Consider the following 17,874-nt stretch of genomic DNA (forward strand, 5'->3'; position numbering starts at 1 on the left):
GATGTCGTTGTGCAATCCCATCATGAAGTGAAACTTCATCGAAATGGGGTCGTCCACGCCGGCTCGTCGCAAGGCAATCTTTATCTCCTTGAAGTACTCGTCGATGGACTTGTATCCTTGGATGGTGTTCTCCAATTGGCGTTGAAGTTGTTCCGTGTAGGTTGGAGGCACAAACTCTCGTCGCAAAGCTCTCTTCATCTTGGGCCAACTCATGTCGTAGCTCTCCAAAGGTGTGTGAAGCCACCATGTGGACACGTAGTTGTGGAAGTTCCTTGTGGCGCACTTCACTTGATCTTCGGGAGGGACTTGATGTAGCTTGAGGTAGTCGTCCATCAAACGCTCCCACTCGAGATACTCCTCGGGTTCTTGAGTCCCATAGAAAGGAATCTTGTGGTCGATGTCGAGGTCGTAGTAGCTCGTGGAAGTCGCGGACTTGAGCTTGGGGAGCTTCTCTTGAGCATAGTCTTGAGGTGCTTGTTGGCGAAGATGCCATATATCCGAAGGCGAAGAGGCCTTGAAGTCGCTTGGCGAAGATGCCAAAGTGGTTGGTGTAGCCGTAGCTCCGTCTTGGTGGTGCTTGTCTCGCGGTCTTCTCTTGTGGTCATGAAGTTTGGACTTGGCGTGAAGTAGGGCTTGTTGCGACTTGTAGGTAGGCGCATCTCAAGCATCTTCATGATGATGTTGTCGTTGTTGTGCTTGAGCTCGATGTAGATGTCGTTCGTCGTCGTCGTGCACATGTTGCTTGGAGGTGACTTGTCCTTCATGACTACGTGGATCACGAACATGATGGTGGTTGCCATGGAGATGTGGACGTGGACGCCTTGCGCTTGCATCATTTTTGCGCTCCGAAGACTTGTGACTTGAACGTCGCCGCCTTGAGGATGGTGAAGGGGAAGAACGGTTGATCAACAAGGTCCGAATCTCCTCCATCCTTGCATCTTGCTCCTCCTTTTATGCGGAAAGCTTGTTGTTGATGTAGTTGTACACGTCGTCGTTGTTGCGGAATACCGGAGATGAAATGCCTTGCCTATCCATCACAAGATTCGAGCCAATATGAGTGGAGAAAGAGAAGAACGAATACCAAATGTACCTTGACCGAAGTTGAAAGTGGAACAACGATCACTCCAATGTGGACAAGGAAATAGCACAATTGGTACCAATTCTTGTCAGTTTCTCACACCTACACAAATAAGGCTTATGGTGGAGCTTGGTGAGGATAGTGGCACAAAAATTTGATGTAAAATGTTAGCAAGAGTCAATAATGTTGAAAGAGATTCACAAATTCACAAGTGTAACAAGTAGACCAATAGCAATATGTGGTACATAGAAACACACACACGAATAGATAAATGGGGTCGTGCAACCAAGGATGAGCACAAAATGTGGAATCCACGGAAAACGCTCGTGTTGCACAACTCAAGAGAGACGCTAGCACGATTGCTCAATAGGCGGATACGACACTTGTGCACAACCTATAAGATGCAAAATGTATGAACTTCTATCCCAAGTATGCTATATATGTATGGCTCCCGGTGTTATGATCCAAGATGATCTTATATGACAATGTGGTATGATGCTATGGCACTTGCTTACAAGCTCTTTGTTCACTCTTTTGCTTAAAAGCTTATTCTATTTTTTTGATATGTATGGCCACTTTGCGAAATGCACAAACCAAGATAGCTATTGTGTATATATGCGGGAACAAACTTGTGGCACAAAGGATGATATGATACCAAGATGGTACCGATATGGTATGGTATGTATGTAATGGAAGGTGTAGACCACTAATGTGCACAAGTAACGTTGTCGGCAATACTCAAAGGCTAGTCTCTATAGGCAAGTAACGCAAAATGGGCTAGGGGTTATCAATGCAATGGCAAGGGAATATACAATGGAGGGGTACCACGATACCAAGATGATATGGAGGTTACCGTCCGCGGTGATGATGAGTGGCGGTGATCTTGATAACGATACCAAGATGATGGAGACTCGTCCCTAAGTAGCTGAAACACCTTAGGAAACGGAAAAACCGCGAACTCAAAATCTCAAATGTCAAATGGTGGTAGCGGGAATGCGGTGGTGATTTTGTGGAAGCTCAATGGAATTGCGGAATGGCAATGATGGGTTGTGGAGTACTCAATGCGGAAGTCCAGGGTAAGGTGGTGGACTATACACGGTGTCGAAGTTGGAAGCACGGTCCCTAAGTAGCCGAAACACCTTAGGAGACACAACTCACAACACAAGCAAAATTGGGTTAAGTTGGGTGGTCGGAGTGTATAGTGGTCAAGCCTATGCGGAAGTGGTGGTGGTGGTTGATGAAGAAGCGACCGTCCCTAAGTAGCCTAGACACCTTAGGAGACTCAAATCACTCCTCAAGCAACCACTAATGTGATGGGGAACAAAATTGGTTAGGTTGCGGAAGGCTATGGTGGTGTAGCGGATGATGTGGTGGAAGCCCTAGGCAAAGATGCCAAAGTTCCAAAAATTTGATGGAGTCAAATGGTGTTGAAACCTATGTATATGGATGGAGGATGTCAATAGCTACTCAACAAGCTAAAGAACGCGAAAATCGGACTCCGGATGTGAAAGTTATGGTCAAAACTGTCAATCAGTCGAGGCTGAAACTGGGAGGGGCGGTTGTACCGCTTGGGTGGGCAGTTGTACCGCTCCTGGAGTGTCTTGGGGTTCCAGTTTTAGCTGGCAGAAGTATCAGGTTATGGGGGAGCGGTTGTACCGCCTCGGGGGCCGGTTGTACCGCTGGTGTCGGGAAAAATTCTCAGATCTGGATCGGGGATGAACTTGGGGCGGAAATGGATGATCTCGGGGGCAAAATTTGATGGATTTCGTGGATGGAAGGTGGGGAAACTTGGGGAGATGCTAGATCCACTTGAAACCAAGCAAATCCATGGATCAAAATCAACAAAACATCATCAAACCAACAAATCACAAAAAAAATTGGGGCTATTTTTGGTGGGGATTTTCGAAATTGGGAAAGAACACAACAAAATTAGGCTAGAAAACAACGAGGGGAGGCTCCGAAATCGTGATCAACGTGGCTCTAGATACCAAGATGATGTAGGGTAGAGACCCTAATCGCCCGATCTTTCACGAAAGGAGCGGATCCCAGGGAAAACACGAAGAACACGGGGATGAACGGAAGGAAAACACAAGAGGAAAACACTATACTGACACGAATAAGTCACACATGGGCTAGATCCTCGAGTACATAGGACAATACACGAATCCTCGGACAACTAGGGACGATACACGGTAACCGGTTCTTCTCCGTGAGGAGGTCTTGAATCCACAAGGGGATCTTCCCGTAAAGGGGTCTTGAATCCAAGGGGGATCTTCTCCGTAGAGGGGCCGCGTGTAACGCCCCGGATATAACTTTCCAATTTGTACCCCAACTCTTGCCGTTTCCGGCGTTAAGTTATATTTATTCTCTCGGGTTCGGGTCTTTGTCTCCATGTGTTGTTTTCGTTGTCATGCATCTCATATCATGTCATCATGTGCATTGCATTTGCATACGTGTTCGTCTCATGCATCTGAGCATTTTCCCCGTTGTCCGTTTTGCATTCTGGCACTTCGTTCTCCTCCGGTGGTCATTTCTAGCTTTCTTTCATGTTTGGGGATTAAACATTTCCGGATTGGACCGAGACTTGCCAAGCGGCCTTGGTTTACTACCGGTAGACTGCCTGTCAAGTTTCGTATCATTTGGACTTCGTTTGATACTCCAACGGTTAACCGAGGGACCGATAAGGCCTCATGTGTGTTGCAGCCCAACACCCCTCCTTTTTGGCCCAAAACCCACCTAACTCTGCTCCATCATCTAGAGCGTTCGATCACGATCGCGTGGCCGAAAACCGCACCTCATTTGGACTCTCCTAGCTCCCCATATGCCTATATATACACCCCTCATTCCAAATCTCGGATCCTGTCCCCCCTAACCCTAAAAAAAGATCTCCGCCGCCGCCGGACAACGTCCGCGCCGAGCCGGACGTGTCCGGATCCGCCGCCGCCTACCAGCAGCTGCCACGTGGCACGGGCGAGCCCCACTTCGCCGCCGCCGCCCGAGGCCCGCCCGAGCCCACTCAGGGCCCCCGCGGCCCAGCCGGCTCGCCCCGCCTCCTTCCTCCCGAGCGCCGCCCGAGCTCCTAGCGCCGCCGTCCGCCATCTGCTCCGGCCGCCGTGCGGCATCACCGGCGCCGCCCCGCTCCGGCAGCCGCGCCCTCGCTCCGGCGCCGGATCCGGTCACCGCCGCCTCGCCGCCCCCTCGTCGACCGCGCCAAGTCCGACTCCGACGACCACGCCCCGGATCCGGCCTCCTCCTCTACTCCGGCAAGTACTCCGGTGAACAGGAGCTCGAAGTCCGGCGAACCTGGGGTTGCGCGCAGATCCAGATCCGGATCGGTTTAGGGTTGACTTTTGTCCTGTTTTTCCAGTATTCTTGCAATCTTTGACCTGTGATATCTCCGCATCCATAGCTCCGTTTTGGGCATATAGCATATCAAAATGTTCGTCTCAGAGTGTACATTATTTCATTCCATTGCATCATTTTCATTTGAGGTCATCTTGATGCCCAAAATGCTGTTAGAAGAGGGCTTTGTGAGTTAATTGTCAGATCTGCTACTTCATCTTAGACATTTGTCATTTTTGCCATGATTGTTGTGTGCATGATATGCCCATGAGTCCTACATATGTTTTGTTAAGGGATTTGTCATCTTTCCAGAGGTGTAACCCATGTATTTTTATGATGTGTGTGGTGCCTAGTGCAAGCTTGAAAAGTGAGGCACCCGGTAAATCTGTTTTCAGGGACTTAGTAGTTTTCACTAAGTCATGCGATTCTTTAGTTCACGATGCCATATGTTCAGGTCGTTTCCTAGTGATCCGTGCCTCTTTTGAGGATGATCAGTAAAGGAGTTTTGTTAATCTTGTAGTGCTTTATCCATCCATATATTTGTTTGCATATATGGAGCACCCTAGCTTGAGTCAATCGAGCTCTACTTTTGCTTCATTGTGAATCTGGGCAGATCGTCAACTTGTTTGCGATTTTGCCGATGTTATTGTAGTTGATCCGTGCATGCTATGCCATTGTTCTTGCCATGTATAGCTTGCATTTTGTGCCTTCTTAATGGATGTATGCTTGTCTTACCATGACTTGCACCGTGGTGAGTGCATCGAGCTCGTAAACATGCCTTCATGAGTTATGTTTCAGCATGTCCCAGTTTTCACTAAGTCTGAAAACTGATTATGTTTTTGCTATGTTCGTGTGCTCGTTAGTTTATTTTGTGATCCCTTTTGGCTCAAGGTCACTAAGGGACTTTTGTTAAGCTTGTTGAGTAGCTCCATGCCATGTCTTTCTTTGTCATGTTCAGGTCCTGTAGCATGTTGTTTTGTTGCTCCGAAGAGGGCTATATGATCTGAGATTCCAGACAAGTGTTAATTTCACTAAGTCTGAGATCTGTTTTACCATTTGCGTTTTTGCCATGCTTGTTTGAACCTCCTAATGGATGAATTGGCCGTAGCTCAGTGCTATACTTTTGTTAAGCATCTTGAATGCATCCCTGCCATGTATTTTGTTACCATGTTTGAGTGTTGTAGCATGTTCATTTCATTGCATTTAGATGCCTACTTGCTGTAAATCGCAGACCGGTGCCAATTTTGAATCGCTTGCCATTTCTAAACCGTAACTTCGATTCCGACGATCTTTATATTGTTTTCAAGCGATTTCATCTCATCTTTCCAGTGGCTCACTTGGTTTTCCAAGTTGAGGCCAGGTTCATGCATTTCCTGTCATATCTTGCATTTTGCATCCCGCATCGCATCCCGCATAGCATACCATCATTACATCTTATTGTTTGAGCTTGCACGTGGTTGATTGTATCTTTGTTGCTTGTTTGTCTTGTTTGGGTAGAGCCGGGAGACGAGTTCGCTAACGAGGAGCCCGTTGAGTTTGCTTTCGAGGATCCAGTCAACTTTGATAGCTTTGCAGGCAAGATGATCATACCCTCGAAATCACTACTATCTTTGCTATGCTAGTTTGCTCGCTCTTTGCTATGCCAATGCTACGATGCCTACCATTTGCTTGTCAGCCTCCCAATTGCCATGTCAAACCTCTAACCCACCATGTCCTAGCAAACCGTTGATTGGCTATGTTACCGCTTTGCTCAGCCCCTCTTATAGCGTTGCTAGTTGCAGGTGAAGTTTGAAGGCCGTTCCTTGTTGGAACATTTATTTATTTGTTGGAATATCATTATATTATCTTGTTATCTTAATGCATCTATATACTTGGTAAAGGGTGGAAGGCTCGGCCTCTCGCCTAGTGTTTTGTTCCACTCTTGCCGCCCTAGTTTCCGTCGTATCGGTGTTATGTTCCCGAATTTTTTGCGTTCCTTACGCGGTTGGGTTATAATGGGAACCCCTTGATAATTCGCCTTGATTAAAGCTTTTCCAGCAATGCCAACATTGGTTTTACCATTTGCCACCTAGCCTCTTTTTCCCTTGGGTTTCCGGAGCCCGAGGGTCATCTTATTTTAAACCCCCCCCCCCCCGGGCCAGTGCTCCTCTGAGTGTTGGTCTACCTGTCAGCTGCCGGTGGCCACCAGGGGCAACTCTGGGCTGGCTTACCCGTACCTAGGACAATCTGAGTGTGCCCTGAGAAAGAGATATGTGCAGCTCCTATCGGGATTTGTCGGCACATACGGGCGGTGTTGCTGGTCTTGTTTTAACCTGTCGAAATGTCTTGTTGTACCGGGATACCGAGTCTGATCAGAATGTCTCGGGTGGAGGTCTATTCCTTCGTTGATCGTGAGAGCTTGTCATGGGCTAAGTTGGGACTCCCCTGCAGGGATTGAACTTTCGAAAGCTGTGCCCGCGGTTATGGGCAGATGGGAATTTGTTAATGTCCGGTTGTAGATAACTGGAACCTTAATTTAATTAAAATGAATCAACCGAGTGTGTTACCATGATGGCCTCTTCTCGGCGGAGTCCGGGAAGTGGACACAGTGTTGGAGTAATGTTTGCGCAGGTTGTTCTCTAGTTTATCGCTCGCGCCTTGCCTCCTCTTCTCGCTCTCTTTTGCGAATAAGTTAGCCACCATATATGCTAGTCGCTTGCTGCAGCTCCATATATTTGCCTTACCCCTACCTTTAAGCTTAAATAGTCTTGATCGCGAGGGTGCGAGATTGCTGAGTCCCTGTGGCTCACAGATTACTATTACAGCAGATGCAGGTCCAGGTGATTCCGCTCCAGGTGACGCGTACGAGCTCAAGTGGGAGTTCGACGAGGACTCTCAGCGATACTATGTGTCCTTTCCTGATGATCAGTAGTGGTGCCCAGTTGGGGGTGATTGGAACCGTGTCGCATGTTGGGTTTTCTTCTATTTTGGCGCCGTAGTCGGGCCATGAGTGTTTGGTTGATGTATGTTATTTATGTACTTGATTGACGTGGCGAGTGTAAGCCAATTATGTTATCCCTTTTCATTATTTATATTACATGGGATGTTTGTGATGATTACCTGACTTGCGACATATGCCTTCAATGCGATTATGCCTCTAAGTCGTGCCTCGACACGTGGGAGATATAGTCGCATCGAGGGTGTTACACCGCGGTCTCTCTCGTGGAGTAGATCCGATATGGATGAGCAATGCTATATCTCTCAAATGAGCTAAACCAATGCTAACCCTAGTACGGAGCTAAGGGACAAGTATATATAGTCCAAGGGGTAAGTTGGGGCATACATGGGGTGAAACCCCTTTCACTGCGCACAGGCAGGGCGGTAGTACCGGTCATGGGGGCAGTTGTACCGCTGGATGCTCAGGTACGGGTTCCTGGAGGTGCTTCCGGATGTGCTCAGCGGTTGTACCGGTGCTTGGGGCAGTTGTACCAGTCAGGTGGCTGTTACGGGGATAAACCGGTGCTGCACTGGCCTTGCACCGCTCGATCACAGAAGCTTGGCCGGTTGTTGGGCGGTGGTCGAGCGGTTGCACCGCTTGTGGGCCTTCAGCGGTAGTACCGCTTGGTGTGGGCGGTAGTACCGCTCGGGCTGTAGCAGCTGGCTCTCCTTCCCTTGCTCCCGCGCACACTTGGCCTTGGTCCTTAGGCTCTCCATGGTCTCCTCGGATGGACCTGAGTATGCATAAGGTCCGCGCTTGAGGTAGCATCCATGTCTTACAAGCGGAAAGGGAAGATTCCGAAAGGAGCGAGTTCACCTTGTGTCCAATGGTGTATACTTGAGGTCTCAACATGTGGGCACTAGGGGCTTGGGGAGAAGTCGTAGTGTACATGGGGATGATCATAGGATGCTCTGCATCAATTGGGGGCGTATCTAAGGGGCGTGCAACAAATGGCATGGAATCGTCGAGGAGGTCGCGGCTCGCCCGGAGAGCGGCGCCAGCGTTGAGGATCAGGTACGCACGCCGTTCGCCCGCATATCTTCGTCGTCTACGCCCGCCGCCCGCCAACTGTTTGTTCCTCCGCGCAGTTGCTGCGCATGTTCACCATGTATCGGCGCGACAACCTCGACGCCGACTTCAAGTTCCTCCACGTCTACAAGTGCATTGACAAGTGCGAGAAGTGGGCAGAAGTCCGACGTACCCTCGACAAGGCCAAGGAGACATACAAGCTGTACGCGACGACTCCGGGCGCGTCAGAGGGGTGGCCGGACGGGCACAAATTGGCAAAGAAGGGGGAAAACGCCGACGCGGCAACCGCGCGAGTGCAGGAGTCCATCGAGCATTGCCTCACCGACGCCCAGGCCCGAGCCATCCTACGTGAAGAGAAGACCGAGGCGCGATGGTCGTCGCTGATGACGAACAGCGCCATCAAGCTCGACCCGCTCCGGACCAACGTCGACCTGCTCCGGACGAACGTCGCCGCGAAGAAGAGGAACACCGACATGGCTTTTCTGATGGGCGGGACAGACATGCTCCAGAGCAACGACGAGCAGCTCAGGGCGTGGTACATAGCGGAGCGCGGCCTCATCCCGAACCGGATGCAGAAGGCAATGCCGACGACGCCGACGACGCGAGCTCCCGCGCCCACGGCCACACGGACGCCAAGCCCGAACGACGTCTCTACATTGCCGCCCAGCAGTACCGAAGCCGCGCCGACACAGCCCAGCACCGAAGCAGCTCCGACACCGCCGAGCCCGTGCACGCCGACTCCGCCAACGCCTGGAGCCGACCCCGCCGAGTGATTCGTTGCGCACGCGAACTTGCGGCGTGCGACGCTCTGTTTTTTGTAATGCCAGACTACGTCCGATCGCCGGATTTGTGGCGTCTTTTGTGAGCGGGAACGACCTAGTTCAAATTTCTCGCATCCTGGGGTCGGCGCTTGGGGGCGTGACTGGGAGCAAGGTCGCCCCCAGGGGCCGAACTAGCGCCGGCACGCCCCCATGCCGCTCTATTTAGGCGCCCTGGGGGGGCAAACGGCTGGAGATGCCCTTAGTGGGTTGGTTCAACATTGCATCTTTGGGAAGCCTCTAGGACCGGTTTTACCTTCCACACAATTGTTTCTTTCTCTATGTTTTTCTCTATCAGCCTTTTAATTTTTATTCCTTTTTCTCTTTTGTCATTTTCCAATGCATGTTGACTTTTTAAAATATGTATTTTTGTTATTTTTTATATACAGGTCGAACATGATACACGTTGAATATTTTTCAAATAAATGTTGAACATTTGTAAAATGCACACAGAATTGTCGTAACATCTTATTTATGTGTTGGCATAAACCACGAGGCAACAGAAACATGCCATTGAATAGGTGGATATTGCCTAGGTTACAGATTTAATGAGGATCTCCTTTCCCCTGCTGATAAACACTTTTCCAGCCAGGCCTGAATTCTCTTTCAAATTCTATCTTTAACGTATTTAAAACATCATTTTTCTCTCTGCCAACATCAGAAGGAAGTCCAAGGTACCGCTTAGTTAGGCTTTCATTCTACGCATTTAAATATGCCTTGATACTTCTGGGCACCCTTTCCCAAAGGAAATGGAGGACTTCTCCAGATTAACTTTTTGTCTCGAGACATCACAGTATTTTTATGCAGCCCCTTACCCACTTTGCACCTTCATGCTTTGCCTTGAAAAAGAGAATTGAGTCGTCGGCAAACAGCAGAAGGTTAATCTTGGGGCTGAATTTGCCACCCAAAACCCCACATGATACTCCTCTTTGGAAGCATTTAACAGACATGACAAGCCTTCAGTAGCAAGCAAGAATAAATATGGTGAAACTACTGAAGGAAATATGCCCTAGAGGCAATAATAAAGATATTATTTATTTCCTTATATCATGATAAATGTTTATTATTCATGCTAGAATTGTATTAACCGGAAACATAATACATGTGTGAATACATAGACAAAACAGAGTGTCACTAGTATGCCTCTACTTGACTAGCTCATTGATCAAAGATGGTTATGTTTCCTAACCATAGACATAAGTTGTCATTTGATTAACGGGATCACACCATTAGAAGAATGATGTGATTGACTTGACCCATTCCGTTAGCCTAGCACTTGATCGTTTAGTTTGTTGCTATTGCTTTCTTCATAACTTATACATGTTCCTATGACTATGACATTATGCAACTCCCGTTTACCGGAGGAACACTTTGTGTGCTACCAAACGTCACAACGTAACTGGGTGATTATAAAGGTGCTCTACAGGTGTCTCCGAAGGTACTTGTTGGGTTGGCGTATTTCGAGATTAGGATTTGTCACTTCGATTGTCGGAGAGGTATCTCTGGGCCCTCTCGGTAATACACATCACTCAAGCCTTGCAAGCATTGCAACTAATAAGTTAGTTGCGGGATGATGTATTAAAGAATGAGTAAAGCGACTTGCCGGTAACGAGATTGAACTAGGTATTGAGATACCGACGATCGAATCTCGGGCAAGTAACATACCGATGACAAAGGGAACAACGTACGTTGTTATGTGGTATGACCGATAAAGATCTTCGTAGAATATGTAGGAGCCAATATGGGCATCCAGGTCCCGCTATTGGTTATTGACCAGAGAGGTGTCTCGGTCATGTCTACATAGTTCTCGAACCCGTAGGGTCCGCATGCTTAACGTTCGTTGACGATATATTACTATATGAGTTATGTATGTTGATGACCGAATGTTGTTCAGAGTCCGAGATGAGATCACGGACATGACGAGGAACTCTGGAATGGTCCGGAGATAAAGTTTGATATATGGGATAGTAGTGTTTGATCTCCGGAAGGGTGCCGGAATTCACCGAAAGGGGTTCCGGATGTTTCCCAAAATGTTTGGGCACGAGAACACTTTATCTGGGCCAAAGGGGAAAGCCCACGAGGCTTTTGGAAAGTGCAAAAGGAAGTTTTGCTGAGACCAGAGGCTAGACGCCAGGAACCCTGGCGTCTATGGGGTAGACGCCGGGAACCCTGGCGTCTAGCCCTGGAGTCCGAGAAGGACTCTTGCCTTTCGGGTGAAACCGACTTTGAGGAGGCTTTTACTCCAAGTTTCGACCCCAGGGCTCAACATATAAATAGAGGGGTAGGGCTAGCACCAAAGACACATCAAGAAACACCAAGCCGTGTGCCAGCAACCCCGTCCCCTCTAGTTTATCCTCCGTCATAGTTTTTGTAGTGCTTAGGCGAAGCCCTGCGGAGATTGTTCTTCACCAACACCGTCACCATGCCGTCGTGCTGCCGGAACTCATCTACTACTTCGCCCCTCTTGCTGGATCGAGAAGGCGAGGACGTCACCGAGCCGAACGTGTGTAGAACTCGGAGGTGTCGTGCTTTCGGTACTTGGATCGGTCGGACGTGAAGACGTATGACTACATCAACCGCGTTGATATAACGCTTCCGCGAACGGTCTACGAGGGTATGTAGACAACACTCTCCCCTCTTGTTGCTATGCATCACCATGATCTTGCGTGTGCGTAGGAAAATTTTGAAATTACTACGTTCCCCAACAGTGGCATCCGAGCCTAGGTTTTATGCGTTGATGTTGTGCACGAGTAGAACACAAGTGAGTTGTGGGCGATATAAGTCATACTGCTTACCAGCATGTCATACTTTGGTTCGGCGGTATTGTTGGATGAAGCGGCCCAAACCGACATTACGCGTACGCTTACGCGAGACTGGTTCTATCGACGTGCTTTGCACACAGGTGGCTGGCGGGTGTCAGTTTCTCCAACTTTAGTTGAACCAAGTGTGGCTACGCCCGGTCCTTGCAAAGGTTAAAACAACACCAACTTGACAAACTATCGTTGTGGTTTTGATACGTAGGTAAGAACGGTTCTTGCTAAGCCCGTAATAGCCACGTAAAACTTGCAACAACAAAGTAGAGGACGTCTAACTTTTTTTTGCAGGGCATGTTGTGATGTGATATGGTCAAGACATGATGCTAAATTTTATTGTATGAGATGATCATGTTTTGTAACCGAGTTATCGGCAACTGGCAGGAGCCATATGGTTGTCGTTTTATTGTATGCAATGCAATCGTAATGTAATGCTTTACTTTATCACTAAGCGGTAGCGATAGTCGTGGAAGCATAAAATTGGCAAGATGACAATGATGCTACGATGGTGATCAAGGTGTCGCGCCGGTGACGATGGTGATCAGAAGGTGCTTCGGAGATGGAGATCACAAGCACAAGATGATGATGGCCATATCATATCACTTATATTGATTGCATGTGATGTTTATCTTTTATGCATCTTATCTTGCTTTGATTGACGGTAGCATTATAAGATGATCCCTCACTAAATTATCAAAGTATAAGTGTTCTCCCTAAGTATGCACCGTTGCGAAAGTTCTTCGTGCTGAGACACCACGTGATGATCGGGTGTGATAGGCTCTACGTTCAAATACAACGGGTGCAAAACAGTTGCACACGCGGAATACTCAAGTTTAACTTGACGAGCCTAGCATATAACAGATATGGCCTCGGAACACGGAGACCGAAAGGTCGAGCGTGAATAATATAGTAGATATGATCAACATATTGATGTTCACCATTGATACTACTCCATCTCATGTGATGATCGGACATGGTTTAGTTGATTTGGATCACGTGATCACTTAGAGGATTAGAGGGATATCTTTCTAAGTGGGAGTTCTTAAGTAATATGATTAATTGAACTTAAATTTATCATGAACTTAGTACCTGATAGTATCTTGCTTGTCTATGTTTGATTGTAGATAGATGGCTCGTGCTGTTGTTCCGTTCAATTTTAGTGCGTTCCTTGAGAAAGAAAAGTTGAAAGATGATGGTAGCAATTACACGGACTGGGTCCGTAACTTGAGGATTATCCTCATTGCTGCACACAAGAATTACATCCTGGAAGCACAGGTAAGTGCCAAGCCTACTGCAGGAGCAACACCAGATGTTATGAACGTCTGACAGAGCAAAGCTGATGACTACTCGATAGTTCAGTGTGCCATGCTTTACGGCTTAGAACCGGGTCTTCAACGACGTTTTGAACGAAATGGAGCATATGAGATGTTCCAGGAATTGAAGTTAATATTTCAAGCAAATGCCCAGATTGAGAGATATGAAGTCTCCAATAAGTTCTATAGCTGCAAGATGGAGGAGAATAGTTCTGTCAGTGAACATATACTCAAAATGTCTGGGTATCATAATCACTTGACTCAACTGGGGGTTAATCTTCCTGTTGATAGTGTCATTGACAGAGTTCTTCAATCACTGCCACCAAGCTACAAAAGCTTCGTGATGAACTATAATATGCAAGGGATGAATAAAACTATTCCTGAGCTCTTCGCAATGCTAAAAGCCGCGGAGGTAGAAATCAAGAAGGAGCATCAGTGTTGATGGTCAATAAGACCACCAGTTTCAAGAAAAAGGGCAAAGGGAAGAAGAAAGCGAACTTCAAGAAGAACAGCAAACAAGTTGCTGCTCAGGAGAAGAAACCCAAGTCTGGACCTAAGCCTGAGACTGAGTGCTTCTACTGCAAGCAGACTGGCCACTGGAAGCGGAACTGCCCCAAGTATTTGGCGGATAATAAGGATGGCAAAGTGAACAAAGGTATATGTGATATACATGTTATTGATGTGTACCTTACTAATGCTTGCAGTAGCACCTAGGTATTTGATACTGGTTCTGTTGCTAACATTTGCAACTCGAAACAGGGGCTACGAATTAAGCAAAGATTGGCTAAGGACGAGGTGACGATGCGCGTGGGAAATGGTTCCAAAGTCGATGTGATCGCGGTCAGCACGCTACCTCTACATCTACCTTCGGGATTAGTATTAGACCTAAATAATTGTTATTTGGTGCCAGTGTTGAGCATGAACATTATATCTGGATCTTGTTTGATGCGAGACGGTTATTCATTTAAATCAGAGAATAATGGTTGTTCTATTTATATGAGTAATATCTTTTATGGTCATGCACCCTTGAAGAGTGGTATATTTTTGATGAATCTCGATAGTAGTGATACACATATTCATAATGTTGAAATCAAAAGATGCAGAGTTGATAATGATAGTGCAACTTATTTGTGGCACTGCCGTTTAGGTCATATCGGTGTAAAGCGCATGAAGAAACTCCATACTGATGGACTTTTGGAACCACTTGATTATGAATCACTTGGCACTTGCGAACCGTGCCTCATGGGTAAGATGACTAAAACGCCGTTCTCCGGTACTATGGAGAGAGCAACGGATTTGTTGGAGATCATACATACAGATGTATGTGGTCCAATGAATGTTGAGGCTCGTGGCGGATATCGTTATTTCTCACCTTCATAGATGATTTAAGCAGATATGGGTATATCTACTTAATGAAACATAAGTCTGAAACATTTGAAAAGTTCAAAGAATTTCAGAGTGAAGTTGAAAATCATCGTAACAAGAAAATAAAATTTCTACGATCTGATCGTGGAAGAGAATATTTGAGTTACAAGTTTGGTCTACATTTGAAACAATGTGGAATAGTTTCGCAACTCACGCCATCCAGAACACCATAGCGTAATGGTGTGTCCGAACGTCGTAATCGTACTTTATTAGATATGGTGCGATCTATGATGTCTCTTACTGATTTACCGTTATCATTTTGAGGTTATGCTTTAGAGACGGCTGCATTCACGTTAAATAGGACACATCGAAATCCGTTGAGATGACGCCTTATGAACTGTGGTTTGGCAAGAAACCAAAGTTGTCGTTTCTGAAAGTTTGGGGCCGCGATGCTTATGTGAAAAAGCTTCGACCTGATAAGCTCGAACCCAAATCGGAGAAATGTGTCTTCATAGGATACCCAAAGGAGACTGTTGGGTACACCTTCTATCACAGTTTCGAAGGCAAGACTTTTGTTGCTAAATTCGGAGTTTTTCTAGAGAAGGAGTTTCTCTCGAAAGAAGTGAGTGGGAGAAAAGTAGAACTTGATGAGGTAATTGTAGCTGCTCCCTTATTGGAAAGTAGTACATCACAGAAACTGGTTTCTGTGACACCTACACCAATTAGTGATGAAGCTAATGATAATGATCATGAAACTTCAGATCAAGTTACTACCGAACCTCGTAGATCAACTAGAGTAAGATCCGCACCAGAGTGGTACGGTAATCCTGTTCTGGAAGTCATGCTACTAGATCATGATGAACCTACGAACTATGAAGAAGCGATGGTGAGCCCAGATTCCGCAAAATGGCTAGAAGCCATGAAATCTGAGATGGGATCCATGTATGAGAACAAAGTATGGACTTTGGTTGACTTGCCCGTTGATGGGCAAGCAATTGAGAATAAATGGATCTTCAAGAAGAAGACTGATGCTGACGGTAATGTTACTGTCTACAAAGCTCGACTTGTTGCAAAAGGTTTTCGACAAGTTCAAGGGATTGACTACGATGGGACCTTCTCACCCGTAGCGATGCTTAAGTCTGTCCGAATCATGTTAGAAATTTGGCAAATGGATGTCAAAACTGCATTCCTGAATGGATTTCTGGAAGAAGAGTTGTATATGATGCAACCAGAAGGTTTTGTCGATCCAAAGGGAGCTAACAAAGTGTGCAAGCTCCAGCGATCCATTTATGGACTGGTGCAAGCCTCTCGGAGTTGGAATAAACGCTTTGATAGTGTGATCAAAACATTTGGTTTTGTACAGACTTTTGGAGAAGTCTGTATTTACAAGAAAGTGAGTGGGAGCTCTGTAGCATTTCTGATATTATATGTGGATGACATATTATTGATTGGAAATGATATAGAATTTCTGGATAGCATAAAGGGATACTTGAATAAGAGTTTTTCAATGAAGGACCTCGGTGAAGCTGCTTACATATTGGGCATTAAGATCTATAGAGATAGATCAAGACGCTTAATTGGATTTTCACAAAGCACATACCTTGACAAGGTTTTGAAGAAGTTCAAAATGGATCAAGCAAAGAAAGGGTTCTTGCCTATGTTACAAGGTGTGAGGTTGAGTAAGACTCAATGTCCGACCACCGCAGAAGATAGAGAGAAAATGAAAAATGTTCCCTATGCTTCAGCCATAGGCCCTATCATGTATGCAATGCTGTGTACAAGACCTGATGTGTGCCTTACTATAAGTCTAGCAGGGAGGTACCAAAGTAATCCAGGAGTGGATCACTGGACAGCGGTCAAGAACATCCTAAAATACCTGAAAAGGACTAAGGATATGTTTCTCATATATGGAGGTGACAAAGAGCTCGTCGTAAATGGTTACGTGGATGCAAGCTTTGACACTGATCCGGACGATTCTAAATCTCAAACTGGATATGTGTTTTTACTGAACGGTGGAGCTGTCAGTTGGTGCAGTTCTAAACACAGCGTCGTGGCGGGATCTACATGTGAAGCGGAGTACATAGCTGCTTCGGAAGCAGCAAATGAAGGAGTCTGGATGAAGGAGTTCATATCCGATCTAGGTGTTATACCTAGTGCATCGGGTCCAATGAAAATCTTTTGTGACAATACTGGTGCAATTGCCTTGGCGAAGGAATCCAGATTTCACAAGAGAACCAAACACATCAAGAGACGCTTCAATTTCATTCAGGATTTAGTCCAAGTGGGAGACATAGAAATTTGCAAGATACATACGGATCTGAATGTTGCAGACCCGCTGACTAAGCCTCTTCCACGAGCAAAACATGATCAACACCAAGGCTCCATGGGTGTTAGAATCATTACTGTGTAATCTAGATTATTGACTCTAGTGCAAGTGGGAGACTGAAGGAAAATATGCCCTAGAGGCAATAATAAAGATATTATTTATTTCCTTATATCATGATAAATGTTTATTATTCATGCTAGAATTGTATTAACCGGAAACATAATACATGTGTGAATACATAGACAAAACAGAGTGTCACTAGTATGCCTCTACTTGACTAGCTCGTTGATCAAAGATGGTTATGTTTCCTAACCATAGACATGAGTTGTCATTTGATTAACGGGATCACACCATTAGGAGAATGATGTGATTGACTTGACCCATTCCGTTAGCCTGGCACTTGATCGTTTAGTTTGTTGCTATTGCTTTCTTCATAACTTATACATGTTCCTATGACTATGAGATTATGCAACTCTCGTTTACCGGAGGAGCACTTTGTGTGCTACCAAACGTCACAACGTAACTGGGTGATTATAAAGGTGCTCTACAGGTGTCTCCGAAGGTACTTGTTGGGTTGGCGTATTTCGAGATTAGGATTTGTCACACCGATTGTCGGAGAGGTATCCCTGGGCCCTCTCGGTAATACACATCACTCAAGCCTTGCAAGCATTGCAACTAATAAGTTAGTTGTAGGATGATGTATTACGGAACGAGTAAAGAGGCTTGCCGGTAACGAGATTGAACTAGGTATTGAGATACGGACGATCGAATCTTGGGCAAGTAACATACCGATGACAAAGGGAATAACGTATG

The sequence above is a fragment of the Triticum dicoccoides genome, chromosome 3A (assembly GCF_002162155.2).
Source record: "Triticum dicoccoides isolate Atlit2015 ecotype Zavitan chromosome 3A, WEW_v2.0, whole genome shotgun sequence".
In the NCBI taxonomy this organism is placed as follows: domain Eukaryota; kingdom Viridiplantae; phylum Streptophyta; class Magnoliopsida; order Poales; family Poaceae; genus Triticum; species Triticum dicoccoides.